General features: G+C 39.3%; 1 long non-coding RNA gene across 2 annotated transcripts in view; it reads right to left on the bottom strand.

Moving 5' to 3' along the window:
• Window positions 1-14,498, bottom strand: part of LOC140519712 (uncharacterized) — an 83,840-nt gene extending 69,342 nt beyond the window's left edge. For both annotated transcript variants that reach the window (XR_011972271.1, XR_011972270.1), the window contains exons 1-2: window positions 14,358-14,498; window positions 13,301-13,434 (exon numbers count right to left, since the gene is read on the bottom strand). This is a non-coding gene — a long non-coding RNA (uncharacterized lncRNA). The remainder of the gene's footprint in view (window positions 1-13,300; window positions 13,435-14,357) is intronic.
• Between the last annotated feature and the right edge of the window lie 600 nt (window positions 14,499-15,098).

Here is a 15,098-nt window from a genome sequence, read left to right as displayed (position 1 = left end):
ACATGGAAGGATTGGGATTTTCATGGGTGTAGAGAACTTGCAGGTGAGGAAATTCCCTCTATCAATGCAGGTTAGCATTTTGCCTAGAGCACTTGGTGCCTCAGTTTTTTAAAGCTCTCTTCTTCCTACCCCCCAAAACAGCACCACTGGCTAAGGACTTCCCAAAGAGCTATTTTGCTTTGCCTACCTTCATACTCCTTTCCTGGGTTTAAGTACTCACCCTGAAATCTATAATGACCTCTCCCTACTTTGAGCTATTGTCTATTTTACTTACATTCAGTGTCAAAGTGTTTGTTCTAGGAAATTAATCTTAGATACAATCAGAGAGAGAAGAGATCAGTATGATATGGAACCCCAATTGGATTGAATGCCCTAATGCTAATGCCCTTTCTTTCCTGGACTTGATTTATTGCCATATTTGGACATAATCCTAGGTGTTTCCCTTAGCTCATCCTGTCTTTGCTGTCCCATCTGAGAAAGAAATCAGGCAAAATGATTGGTTCTCTAGATCTAGATTGTGACTGTGGAGAAGTGTGTGTGTGTGTGTGTGTGTGTGTGTGTGTGTGTGTGTGTGTGTGTGTAAGACATACATACACTTCAAAGAGTTCAACAGAAAGATATTGCGCTCATGCTCATTATCTTCATCAGTACCTGCTGTACCTGCCTGGGGCCCAGAGGCCTGGAGAGAAGAGGTATCATCAGTCATCAAGACAACCTCCACTGGCAGAACTGTCAGACAAGTTCTTGGTCAGCACAGCACACTCTCTGTTTTGAGGCTTCACTGATCACAAAATGCCACTGATCAAAGTCTAGCTTTTTTTTTTCCATTGAAATTGCCTCTGACTCTTAGCTCATAGCAACCATTCTCCTTTCTGTTGTCTAGTATAATCTAATGGTCAGGGCTATGCAATTTATCACCTTATGATTATAGGATTGCAGATTTGGGGCTGGAAAGGACCTTAGACATCACCTAGTCTAACAGTTTTAATTGAAAAACAAAGAAACTTTAGGTTCAGATAGGTGATTTGCCCAAGATCACACACATAATGGGGGCAGAACTGGGATTAATTTTATTTTATATAGTTCCCTTAATGTTTCAAATGTCTTTTTCTTCTGATTGCAAGCAATTTTGAGCTCAAGGATAGGAACCATGTCTCTCTTTTCTTCTCCTCCCCCAATAACATTGCAGATTAATTGACTGATTAAAGCACAAACTACATCCAGCCCACTACAAAGAAGTTCTTCCAATACTATTTGGCAAGGTGAGACTGAGGCAGAATTGTTAAGTACCATTAAGTACCACTATGTTTTCTTCTTGGGTCACCTTTCCCCACTCCAGAAATATTCCCTTCCTAGGACTTTTTACTTATATATAAGGAAGCAGAAATGGATTCTCAGAGAGAGTTGTGCTCACAACAGTAATACCACTGAGAGGCATTGGAATTTGTATTGGAAAATTAGGTCCTGATAAAGGAAGGAGGATGAAGTGAAGCATCACTGTCCAATTTGATATGAGACCCTCATTTGAACATGTTGGGTCACAAAGTTCTAACTTGTCACCAGCAGCCTCAGTTCAATTTAATAACATTATTAAAAATATTCATTATTAAAAGTGCCTACTGTGTGCTTTTATCAATATATCTGTGTGTATGTCTAATTCTTCCAAACAATTCCAGTACATTTCATCACCTGATTTTATCCAATGTCCTGAAGTATCAAAACTGATTAACTACACTTTGTTTAATGCCCTTGTTTGATTGATTCAAGAGAGGTACCTAGTAATTATTAACACCTATTTTAGACTTATCAAAGAGACATTCTTACTGGATAAAGATTTCAGGGCATAGAGTAATTTAATTGGGATTAGAGCTGTGAAACATCTCCCTTAGACTCCCTTCTCCCCATTTTTTAGTATTACTGCCTTCAGCAAATCTGCTGGAGTATATTTGGCAAGGTTCACAGTACCAGATCTTGTATAGCTCTGCAGTGACTTGAGGAGGTTCCACATAATCATTTTTGAATGCCTTCCAAAATATCTTCTACTCAAGAGTCAAATGAAAAATCTGTGTCTCAAAATTAATAAACAAATTTAGATGTTAACATTTGTCCATAATTCTGAATATATGGTGATGCAACTTTAAAAACACGGCATAATTTTACACAGTTCTCATAGGTTATTATCTGCTTTGGTGTGTGCAAAAATCCTTCTCCAATGCAAAAACAATAATGAAAAGAAACAGAAGAAAAACCAAACCTTCCTATTTCAAAGGAAATGTTTGATCCCTACAGAGTCCAGAGCACACAGGGTTGTCCCAACAAGAATTAGGGAGCTGGTGTAATCTGGAAGTCACTTGCTCAACTTTCAGGTGAGAAACTGGCATGGTCAGGACTGGGGCTGTTGTTCTCTATTTCTCCCACTTGGGGGCCTCCTCTACTCTAGGCTCAGTTCAGTAATAATGCTGCATTACAACAAAGCTCCGTTAGGTCTAGAGGGGACTAAGACATTTTCCCTCTTCAACTACTTTACTGTGGAACTGAATACATAAACTGGGTTTAATCTTTGAATAACTTAAAAGAGAAAAAAAAATCAAGCCTCCAAACTACCCTGGCTGAAGATTCTTCCACAACGCCTTTAATGCATAGGTTCCATCCAACAAAGTTTCTAGGTGCATCTTTCTACACAGAGCACACCAAAATTTCTCCTTGGAGGGTATCATAGGGCATCACCTTGGAGATTTAGGTAAATTCCTTCCGAGTTTCTTTACTGAAGGGCACTTCAATTCCTGAATAGATTTGTACTATTATAAGGACAATTAAATGGGGTTTCTAATTCATCACTTTCTAGGTAAGTGGATCAACTTAAAAGGAAATCACATTCAGAAAACCTTTCAAAAGGTCTGGGACTTCCAAAACGGATTTAGTGTTTAGTGTTGGTTACTTGGGGTTTCTAGAACAACCTTATCCTATGGACTTGTTGTATATAAGGATTTCAGATAAACTGTCTAGATCCATGTTACAAATAAGGAAATCAGTTTATGATTACTTAAAAGTAAAAAAAAAATTAAGGGATCGAAGGGAATGGAATAGGATATTCCAGAAGTCAAAGGAACTAGGACTAAAACCAAGAATCACCTACCCAGCAAAACTGAGTATAATACTTCAGGGGGAAAAATTGGTCTTTCAATGAAATAGAGGACTTTCAAGCATTCTTGATGAAAAGACCAGAGCTGAAAAGAAAACCTGACTTTCAAACACAAGAATGAAGAGAAGCATGAAAAGGCAAACAGCAAAGAGAAGTCATAAGGGACTTATAAAAGTTGAACTGTTTACATTCCTACATGGAAAGACAATATTTGTAACTCTTGAAACTATTCAGTATCTGGGTACTGGGTGGGATTACACACACACACATGCACACGCACACACACACGCACACACACATAGATACAGAGTGCACAGAGTGAATTGAAGAGGATGGGATCATATCTTAAAAAAATGAAATCAAGCAGTGAGAGAGAAATATATTGGGAGGAGAAAGGGAGAAATGGAATGGGACAAATTATCTCTCCTAAAAGAGACAAGCAAAAGACTTTTTAGTGGGGGGAAAAAGAGGGGAGGTGAGAGAAAAACATGAAGTTTACTCTCATCACATTCAACTGAAGGAAGGAATAAAATGCACACTCATTTTGGTATGAAAACCTATCTTCCAATACAGGAAAGTGGGAGAGAAGAGGATAAGCGGGGGCTGGGGGGGAGGATAATGGAAGGGAGGACAATAGGAGGAGGGAACACTTTGAAGTCAACACTCTTGAGGAGGGATAGGATCAAAAGAGAGAAGAGAAGCAATGGGGGGCAGGATAGGATGGAGGGAAATATAGTTAGTCTTATACAACATGACTATTATGGAAGTCATTTGCAAAACTACACAGATTTGGCCTATATTGAATTGCTTGCCTTCCAAAGGGAAGGTTGGGGAGGGAGGGAGGAAAAGAAGTTGGAACTCAAAGTTTTAGGAACAACTGTCGAGTAATGTTCTTGCCACTAGGAAATAAGAAATACAGGTAAAAGGGTATAGAAAGTTATCTGGCCCTACAGGACAGAGGAGAGGATGGAGACAAGGGCAGAGAGGGATGATAGAAGAGAAGGCAGATTGGTGATGGGGGCAATTAGAATGCTTGGTGTTTTGGGGTGGGGGGAGGGGACAAAAGGGGAGAAAATTTGGAACCCAAAATTTTGTGAAAATGAATGTTAAAAGTTAAATAAATACATAAAAAAATTAAAAATAAAAAAAAGAAGAAAAAAAGATTAAAAAAATAGTCCTGAAAAAATTGTTTACAATTTCCTCTGAGGAAATTTATGGATTTTAAGGATTTGTGATTCTGGGCAAGGCACTTAATCTTGTATCAAAACTGGTACATTAAGTTTTAATCTTAACCCAGAAAAAAAATAAAAGTAAAAAAAAGAAAAATGATTGAACTTTTATGAGACATCATAGTGTAATACAGGAAAATTTGTAACAGTGGTGTTTTTCAGATGCAAAAATCCGTCATCAAGGTTATAGTAATACAACAATTAGTACTAAAGCATTCAAATAAGCTTAAAGGAGAAATGTGACTTCTAAGGAAGCAAACCAGAAAATCAACTACTATACAATTATAGTTTAAAACAAAAGGGAAAAAATTAGTGGATTGCAGAAAACAAGTGTATCCAATAATGATAATCCTGGGTAATCTCTTCAGTGAGTCTCCACAAATGTGAAGGACCCAATACTTACATTCTGGATGAGCTCCCATATATAGTACACCCCTACTTCCTCCACTTTCTACTCCTACTGGTTTGGTCCCTAGAGGGTGACTTATCCCCTCAGGACTTTAGGGGTAAGCCTGAGGGTTGGGGTTGATTTCTAGTACTATCACCCATGGACCCCACTGATTATCCAGTTAATATCACTTAGCCAGTCAGGATTAATTAGCTTTTGGTCTGGGTAAGAATGGTTGCTACAAAGCATTCCTCCAACAGTCTGGGACACACTCTTCCACAAGCGCAGAATCCAGGGTAAAATGAGCTCAAGCTAAGAGGGCACTATGACATTCACAGCTCCTAGTTGGTCAGAAATCCTCTTCTCCTTTCCTTATGTAGTTTCTCTTCAATGTCTATTATTTCCTTGTAGGGGCCCTCTCCCCTATTGTAAGAGTTTCCTCATGTCAGAGAGGTATGAGACTAAAGTTGTTTTTCTTCATTTCTAGTTTATCCCCCCTCAGCTCCTGGATAGACACCTTATTTATTACTAGTTCAATTATCTCTAATGATATGGTTGCTGGGGGTGTGTGAGAGGGAGGCATAGGACATTCCCTTTGTTCTCACTCCCCAACCCTCCCCTCCTGTTGCTCTCCCTTGTAGGTGCAAGTGGATTATCTTCTCAAATGCGTCTCAAAGGTTGATTCTTGAAGCAGTTGCTGGTAAATTTTCCTGTTAGATGCTCTTTTGATATACATAGGCTTAGAGGGACGTCTACTTCTTTTTACCAATCTCTCTATGTTCCATTATATGATTTCATTCAGTGGCACAGGTCCTTCAGTCCTTCAAATTGATTAAGTAGGTTGTTTGCACTTAGTTCGAATTATCTAGAATCATTCACATCTATTTTTATTTTTTGGTTGATTGATTCCTGATTCAATCAAAAAGACAATCTCTCCTGAGAAAGATATCAGGCCACTGAGCATCTTGCTAAGTTATATTAATTAGGGTCGGAGTGTAAAACACCCTTCACATAAGGATTTGCATATTTCAGTGAGTCATAGGAAAGACCCGACTTAAAACTCAAGGGCAGGTTCCTGACACAGGACAGGATTAGCCATTGTTCTTGTGACTGGTCAGCTTTCTACAGGGGATAGCATAAGAGTAGGAAAATTAGAATATCCTGGGTCTACTGGCTACACTTTATCTCTTCAGAGCCCTGTAATTGTGGCAGTCAGTGCCGAAACAGCCTGAGGATAAAGAGCATGCTACTTATTCCATTTTTAGTTCTGGTCTTGATGTCCTTGGCACAGATACCAAATCTCAAGCTACAGAAAGGATCCTGATTACAAGAGGTAACTTTCAGAATTATTGGGTTCTCTAACCTAAGATAGGTAACTCTGCCTTAGGTGATGTCACCCATGTAATTGCTGCTCCCTCACAGCTGGGTCACTAACTTGGCTCTGTCTGAACTATTGTGACCCATTGGGCTTCTGTGTCCCATCACTGTTCCCAGAAATGAGCATTTGGAGAGGATAGATTTCCTGCTACTGCTAAGTATTCTATTCCCAACTCCTGACCTTTTGATTATTACCAGTGCTATTAACAGGTAACTGAAGCTTGAGAGTGAAAATGACAGTTTCCTGGTGCAATCTGAGGGAGGATAAGGGATAGATAGATTTGTGCTGCTGAATCAACTTGTCATTTTATTTTTTAAAATCTATGTTATTCATTTATTAAATATTTCACTTTCCTCAATTACATGTAAAAACAATTTTTAATATTTGTTTTTAAATTCTGAGTTCTGAATTCTCTCCCTTCCTCCTTCCCCATCCCACTGAAAAGGCGAGCAGTTTGATACAGGTTATACATGTCCCCCCCCCCCCCCCCCCCAAGAAAAATAAAGAAAGTTAAAGAAGTACACTTCAATATGTATTCAGACTCCAATAGTTCTTTCTCTGGGGATGGATAGCATTTTTCATTATAAGTCCTTCAGTCAAATTGTCATTTAACAGGTTGGTTCTCAGAGCATAGAGTGAAGAAAATCATACAGACCTTCTAATCTTGTAGGGAATCAAAGCCAAGATGAAATTAGCAACAAGCTTGTCTCAGTCTGCCCAACTACCTTTTCTCTCTAGGTTATAGGGTCTTAGTAGATTCTTATCATTGCACTTGACTCAAAGGAATTCTTGAAAATAAAGAACACAATGAAAACAGTTTTTTCCCCCTAAATTTTATCAGTAGTAGAGACCAAGTTAACTTAACACATTCTTTTGATTGGTAAGTAAGGTAGTCATTCTCTCCCAATTCTCATTAACAATTGTTTCAGGTATGTCTCTTGGAGTTAGAAGTTCATTCCCAGTGTGTATAGTAGTCCTGAAGAGTCATGATGGCTGCTTACACTTGTGGAAGCCATCCGATTGTGCTTCTTTGAGTCATCAACTTTTTTCATGGCCATCATCATGGATGACTTACGTGTGGTCCAACATCTATCTGTTCCTTTAGATGACTCCCAAAATTGGACAGGCATTTTTTTTTCCATTTGTGTGTACTATTTCATTTAACTTTAGATTCAGTTTAATTCAGCATGGCTCTGAAGGTTCTGTTTGGTTTATAGGAAAGCCTGCCATCGTGAATATCATCATTACTATCATCCATTGGGTATTTATAAAATTGATTGTATGCCACACAGCATATAGTGAAATCTGACATACCCCAGCCAAATCCAGGCTATAAAATCAACCATTCTCAGTAGTATTTTCAATTATAAAGCATCTTTGACTTATACAAATATTTGGTTCAGGAGTGGGACACCTCTGGTGTTCTATTAAAAATAGGTCAATCTGAAAAAATGGCAACCAAAAGGTAAGTTGCTTCATTTCTCAGAGTCTCTGTTTTTTCATGTGCAAAATGAGGATGTCGGAATTGATAACCTCTGACATCTAGCAGCAAACCTATAATTCTACTCTAAGAGATAAGAAGATAGTGAAAAATGAAGACCTGTAGAAAGTGGGAATAAGACATTTTTCAGGCTTTAATGCAAGTCATTGGGGAAAAACCATTCAGTTTACAGAAATCTGATTTACAGAGTATTTTAAGAACATATCTGTGTGCAAAACAGGGCCCATTTGTAATTTCATCTGGTAACCTAATATGGTAATCATAGTGGTAATCTAAAGTCTTCAGAATAAGTCTCAATATCCTAGATTTTAGTGTAGTATAAAAGTATATTAGATGAGTGGGAGTTAAGAGGTCTTCTCTTCTACTAATTACTTTTGTCATTGCAGGGAGTCACTTCAACTGTTTTGTTGAAAAAAACTGTTCCATCATTAAGAACAAAACAAAACAAAACAAAAGATAAGCCAGACAGCAAACCAAGACTGAAGAAAGGGTGGATCCAAAATCTCAAAGAATGGGATTGTTTTTTTCTTCTACTAGATTACTTTTAAGCCTCCTTGTACTACTAAATATCCTTCATGACTCCAAATCATTTTTTTGTTGATATTTTTAGAGAAAATGGGTATGAAAAAAGTGACCTTTTAATAAGAGATCCTATGAAAATGAAATGTCAGAATCCATATAGATATAGAAAGCTTCCTGGGCCCTCCAAAAGAATAGCACACAAAATGGACCCTCATCTAAGCTTGGGCCTATGATAGAACCTAAGGTCAAAGACAATTTCTCTATACCCCTACTCTGGTGAACCTGAACAGCACTCTAGGGATGGTAGGCAGTGTGGTGCAGTGGAAAGAAGGCTGAAATCAGTCATAGGACCTGAGTTCAAATTGTGATTCTGTCCCTTATTACTTGAGTGACCTTGAACGATGTCATTTACATTTTCTGTGCCTTGGTTCCTCGTCTTTAGAATGAGGTGACTGGTCTCAATGACCTTTCAGGGCCTTGCCAGTTCTAGGATTCTATAACAGTGAGTGTCTTTCTCTTCAAGGTGGACAACACCCAGAACTTGTTGAGGGCTGGGATGTGATGATAGGACATGGATGGGGCATCCATTTTTTGTTTCTCATCAAGAGAAATAAAAGAATTCCTGGTTCTGGCTATGGATCATGTGGACTTTGCTGAGATTAATATAGAAGGTGAATTGGATAAAGAATGTATTAAAAAAGTACTGCCATTTAGTAAGTAGTGAGGCAGCAGATCTTTGGGATGGAAGCTAGGTGAGGTCCAGGACGCTTGGGAAAGATGGGATGGGAAGGTGTGTGCTGGGAGTTCTCTCAGCAGGGAAGAATTACCAGTATGAGCACCCAGCTGTAGCTCTTGGGAAGGCATTGGCAGGATTCACAGAATCATAAAAGTCGAGAGTTGGAAGTGACTTCTTTTATTGGCAACATGGAAGGCGTCCCCCACTATAATAGAAACATTCCTTTGCCTTTGTGGCAATGATGGTCAGGGGAAAGGATCAGGAGCCAAGGAGAAGACAATTTGAGATAGATGACTGACAGGGTGGAGGTCAGACACTTTGTGTCTATCTATATCATCCTAATTGGTGGCTGCCATGTTGCAGGATGCAAGGCAAGAGAGTAGAGTGGAAAGGTCCTCAGATTTTTGGAACTGAAGAGAGATGAGATTGATTACTGAGGCAAGGGTGAGAGAAGCAGCTCCCAGAGGCTGGAAATCCTCAGTCTCCTGAAACCTCTCCTTGCTGAACCTTTTGATCATTCATTAGATATCCTGGAGTCACTAACATTCAATCTATCTTTCACATCACCAGGTTTCCTCTTTCCTTGGTCACCACGTGGCCTGAAGGCAGGAAGACCTGAGTTCAAATACCACCTCAGACTCTTCTTAAGAGTCACTTAAGTGATCCTGGGCTAGTGGTTTAACCTGTCTGCCTCAGTTTCCTCATCTGTAAAAATGTTGATAATAATAGCACCTACCTTCCAAAGTTGTCATGAGGATCAAATAAGGTAATATTTATAAAGCTCTCTACAAATGCTAGTTATTATTATTACTATTACAATAATTGCCTCCATCTACTAGTTCCATTCTTTCCTCCCCCATCCTGGAGTGTGGACAGAATTTCATAGCAATAGTCACACACCCTGTCATGTCCTTTCTTGTACGTGATGCCTGTGAAGATCTCTCCAGCTGAAATTCTCATTCCTGATTCTAGATCATGACAAGAATCTGAGCCATGGAAAAATATAGAAGTTCCTGGTAATGAAAGACACCTTGGTTGTCAATGAAAGTTAGGATGCTTTACTGTTATTGGAAGATAAGTTCCCCAGTAAGGATAGTTTTGGTTTGGGACTCCTCTTTGTGCCACTGACTCTGTAAGGTCCAGACCTGGGCAGAATCATGACTGTCACCTCTCTCTGTCCCTTTTCTCTTCTTTCTTCCCTTTCTCTTTGGCGTCAGGATCAGAAGGAAGCAGTAGATTGTGGCTGACATATATACAGGGTGTCCTGAAAGTCTTAGTGCTGTTTTAAGTTCTTTACATTCACTATGACTGAAGTTTGCAAAATGTTCTGGAAGTAGTACTATTATCTTCATTTCATAGATGAGGAAACTGAAAATTACAAAAGTTAAGAAATTCACACAGCATGTCACACTTCTAATAAGTGTGCACGGTAGGATTTGAACACTATCTCTCCTGACTCCAAATCAAGTGCTCTGATAAATTCATTTCTCTTTAATCCTTAGGAACTCTGTGTGGTTTTTGCCTTTTAAAAGTGGAAGAAGATAGAGTTATATTCTACCTTAGAGATTGTTTGGTTCAGGGTTGGGGAACCTGTAACCTTGAGGCCACATGTGGCCCTTTGACTGATTAGGGCCACATTTGAGGACTTAGAGGGCCTCACATGGCCTTGAGGCCACAGATTGCCCACCTCTGATTTTTGGTCCAGTTGCCACATCTACATGAGAAGATTTAGTCCTAGAGAGAAAAAAAATTACCCACCAAAGCTCAGTTCACACTGCCTCATCATCTTATGCCTGGACTATTGTAATAGCCTCCAGGTTGGTCTCCCTGCCTCAAATCTCTTCAGCTTCCAAAGAACAAGTCTGAGATCACCTGACATGTACAGCATACTTTCCTTGAATGTACATGGTTGTTTGCATGTTGTCCTGTCTACACTAGAATGTCAATCACTTGAGGGCAGAGATCTTGTATTTGCCTTTCTTTGTGTCCCCAGCCCTTAGTATAGGGCCTAGCACAGAGTAAGCATTTGATAGATGTCTGTTGATTGACTCTCTGTGTGTGTGTGTGTGTGTGTGTGTTCATCCTTCGTTGCTGAAGAAGACCATGCCATCAGAGAAATAATGACATGACTTGCACTTGACTTTGTTTTGAGTGAGGGAGGGCTGTGCAGGTCACCAGCCTCACTTTTCCCCCAGAGGCATCTGGATCCAGTGACCAGATATTCATCAGGATGACTGGAGATGACCCAGGATGAGGCAATTGGGGTTAAGTGACTTGCCCAAGGTCACACGGCAAGTGAGTGTCAAGTGTCTGAGGAGAGATTTGAACTCAGTTCCTCCTGACTCCTGCACTGGCACTCTATCCATTGCACCACCTAGCTGCCCCAATAATCTAATATAATATAATAATATAACAATCTAATAAGCACTCTTAATAACACTACTTTAGTATAACAAGGATAATGAAATATGTACCTATGCATGTATAAAATTACAAGAAAGAGTACAACCAGAAAAAAGCCAAAGGCCGATTTCTAATTTTCTATGAGTCCAATGTCTCAGACCACAGTGACATTTCCAAAGTATAAGAAAATTTATTTAGCTTTAGGAGAGGAAGTATGGTGAAAAAGTGAAGAGAAGGCCGGAGAAACCTGGGTTCAAATACTGGCTTAGGTACTTATTATCTCTATAACCCTAGGCAAGTTACTTAGCCACTCTAGGCCTCAGTTTCCTCATCTGTAAAATAAGGATTCATTCTTACCCTACTTACATCATAGGAAAATATGAATTACTATAATAATGAATCATATGATATCCAACATTTGGTAGATTTTATATTAGCATCTCACCACCAGAACTTTCACCTTTTCTCTTTCTACTGACTTTGGGACAAAAAGGCATTTGAATGAGAATATTAGCTTAGAAAGTAGAGCTGCTATTAAAGTGCTCAATCTCTCGGCTATAATCTATAACCCACAAAAAAGCATACCTATAGCCTTTGATCCCATTACTAAATGAGAACTATGGCCTTAGGGTTAGAATCTGACCATGTCCCAACTTTTATGGAGATCTAAGAAACGAGTTACATGAGCTTTCTCTGGTACCACTGCCAGATACAGATTGGAGGCCAGCTTTCTATTTCTGTTCAAACTCTGGCTCATGATCATATGAGCACAATCCCATATGCCCCACAAGATGACTTTTTTCAACCCATCCTACCCACTTCATGATTTCTGTTCTGAAGAGGAGGCTTTTAATTTTGGGGTCATTTGCAAGTAGCAGGAAAGATAAGAAGATTTATTTGGCTCACAAGAGACATGACCCATCTGACCGTTGAGTGTGAGCCATGATTTTCCAAGAACTTAAACAAAAAACTCCTTTGATAGAAGTGGAAAATCCTCAGCCCAAGAGAGAAAAAATTTTCATCCTTTTTTGGTGCCTACATTTAGTTCAACTGACATCCTCTATTCCTTGAAACTGAATTTTCTCTCAGCTTCTCCCGGCAGTTGTACTCTGCTGATTCTCATCTCTTTCCTTCACTGGCTCTTCTTCTTTTTTCCCTAAGATGTAGTTCTTTTCCCTCAACATTTACTTTCCTAGGAATCTCTTCCCTTCACACAATTTCAACAACCCCTTACGTATTTAGATCTTTGATACTGACCCTTCACCCCCTTCCTCATAGTTCCATCTTCCTGCAGGACAACTCCACTTGAATCACAACATAGCCCTGTCTTAAGTCATTCATCTTTCCTCTCCTTACTCCTCAATCAAAACTTGATCATTACTGTCAAAAGCACCTCAATCAGTCTTACACTTCTGATCTTAGCATTATTTGACTCTTTTCCTCTAATGGGCCTTCAAAGTCCTTCATCAACAACACCCCTTACTACATCTCACTCTATCCTTCCTTATAATTATACCCACCAATTCAGTCTGGTCATTTTACTAGACACACTCTGCCCTTAATTTGCTCACTTTCTTTGACTTTATATATGCCATACCTAAATATGGAAGGTCTTCCTACCAATCCATGACCACCACCATGTTCTTTAAAACCTCAAAACTTACTTTTTAAGAAGTATTCTAAATTTCTTCTAGGTTTCTAAGAAGTTTTCCCTAACTCCATTTCATTCTTATCATCCTCCACTAGTATAATTTTTAAATCCCTGAATCCGTTACAGGAATATAGAGGTCAGATAGCTTGAGAGCTGAAAAGATGTCTGTTTCACTTGTCAAGCTACATGCCAAGCTCCCTAAGGACGGGGAACCCATGCTCCTTAAAAGCATCTCCTATAATACTCTGCACACACTAGTTGCTTGACACTTAGATATGACTGATTAACATATCTGGACCAAAGCTGAGAACTAAATTTTAAAAATGGAAAAATGATAGTTATTTCTTTACCTGTGGATATTTGTGCTTGATGGAAGTCAATGCTCCTCTTGGTAACTTGGCCAATTCTGAATCACGAACAGCATGTACTGTTGTAGCTAGCTCTGGACCAGTAAGTTAGTGTCTCCACCACACCAATGAGAGCTCTTGACAGAGGAAGAACAAAGATCAGAATCTAGGTCTCTTGACACCCTCCAGGGTTCTTTTTTAATTATCTAGACCACACTGCATGGGTGGTACTACTTCTGCCTTTCTCTTTTCTGCTCCTATCCTATTCTGCCTTGTCCATTTAGAGAGCAGAATGGTATAACACCTAGAACACTCACTCTGTGCTCAATACTGCCTATGATATCAGAGGAATGGAGCTTAAATCTTGCTTTTGTTACTCTAGTTTTTTTTGAGGCAATGGGGGTAAGTGACTTGCCCAGGGTCATACAGTAGTAAGTGAAACTAAATTTGAACTTAGGTCCTCCTGACTCCAGGACTGGGGCTCTATCTATTGTTCCACCTAGCTACCCTGTTACTACTTAATTACTGACTGAACTTAGCTATATAAAAATGAGCAAGTTACTTAAATTTTTAAAAAAAGTCATTTAATTTTTTAGAATTGCTTCTGCCTCTTCTGTAAAAGCTGAGGAAAGGAGGATGACAGAGAGAATAGAGTGGACTTCAAAGCCAGGGAAATCTTGGTTTAAGACCTATATACTGGTTGTGTGACCCTGGGCAAGTCACTTCATCTCTTAGTGTACCAGGAAATGATCCGAGGTTCTAAGTTGCTGAACAGGTGCAGAGTCTCATTGGTAGAGGGATTTTCCTCTTCAGGAACTCCTCAAATGGCTGAAATCATTTCAAGTCTGGTCCCTAGGCTAGACTAAGTGATCTCTAAAGTCCTTTATAGCTCTAATCCTGTTTTTTTCCCATCTACAATCTCTTTCCACTAAATAGCAACACAAACAAACAAAAAACTGAGTATTTTAAAATTTATGGGTTAGAGTTTTATGTTCCCTGTTTTTAAAAGAAAAAAACACCTAGATTAAGTTGCCTTTTATTTATGTAACACTTGATTTACCTTCTTTTGTTAGGTTGTTAGCCCTTGATCAGAAAATTAAGAAAAAATTCCAGAGGAACTGAATGCACCATAGGATAAAGCTCTAATCAGGAATGGGAAACCTGCAGCTCCAAGGCCATGTGCAACCTTCTAGGTCCTTGAGTTTCAACCTTTTGACTGCCAAGTTCTACAAACAAATCCTTTTATTAAGGGGAAGTTATTGTTCTGTGAAGTTTGGATTTATTAAGGGGAAGTTATTATTCTGTGAAGTTTGGATTTATTAAGGGAAAGTTATTATTCTGGGAAGCTTGCATTCAGTCAAAGGGCTGCACTCAGTAACTCATGTGGCCTGGAGGCTGCAGGTTCTCCACCCCTGGTCTAAATGACAGGAGAGTGACATTATGGCAAGAGTTCTAGGATTAATGACAGCCAGACCTGGGTTTAAATCCTGACTGTGCTACTTTTGGATGTGACCCTAAGCAAGTTGTAGAGTCTCAGTTCTCTATCTATAAAATGGGGATGATCACAATGCCTGTAGTACTTTAGTACCTTGTGAAACTCCAGATGTATATGTACATGTATATGTAAAATTCCATATACATCAGTTGCTGTTATCACAATGAGTGTCCAACAGAGGGACTTGTTGCACTGCCAATACACTTGGGCTGTCAGCCTACCTAGTTCAGGTAACTAAGGAAGCTACCTGAGTTCAAGAAGCCACCTTTCTGGAACTAATAACTGCAGGGGCAGAGGGGGACAAAG

This window comes from Notamacropus eugenii, chromosome 1 (assembly GCF_028372415.1).
Source record: "Notamacropus eugenii isolate mMacEug1 chromosome 1, mMacEug1.pri_v2, whole genome shotgun sequence".
NCBI lineage: Eukaryota > Metazoa > Chordata > Mammalia > Diprotodontia > Macropodidae > Notamacropus > Notamacropus eugenii.
Note: the sequence above shows the minus strand (reverse complement) of the source record. Positions and strands in the feature narration are given on the sequence as shown.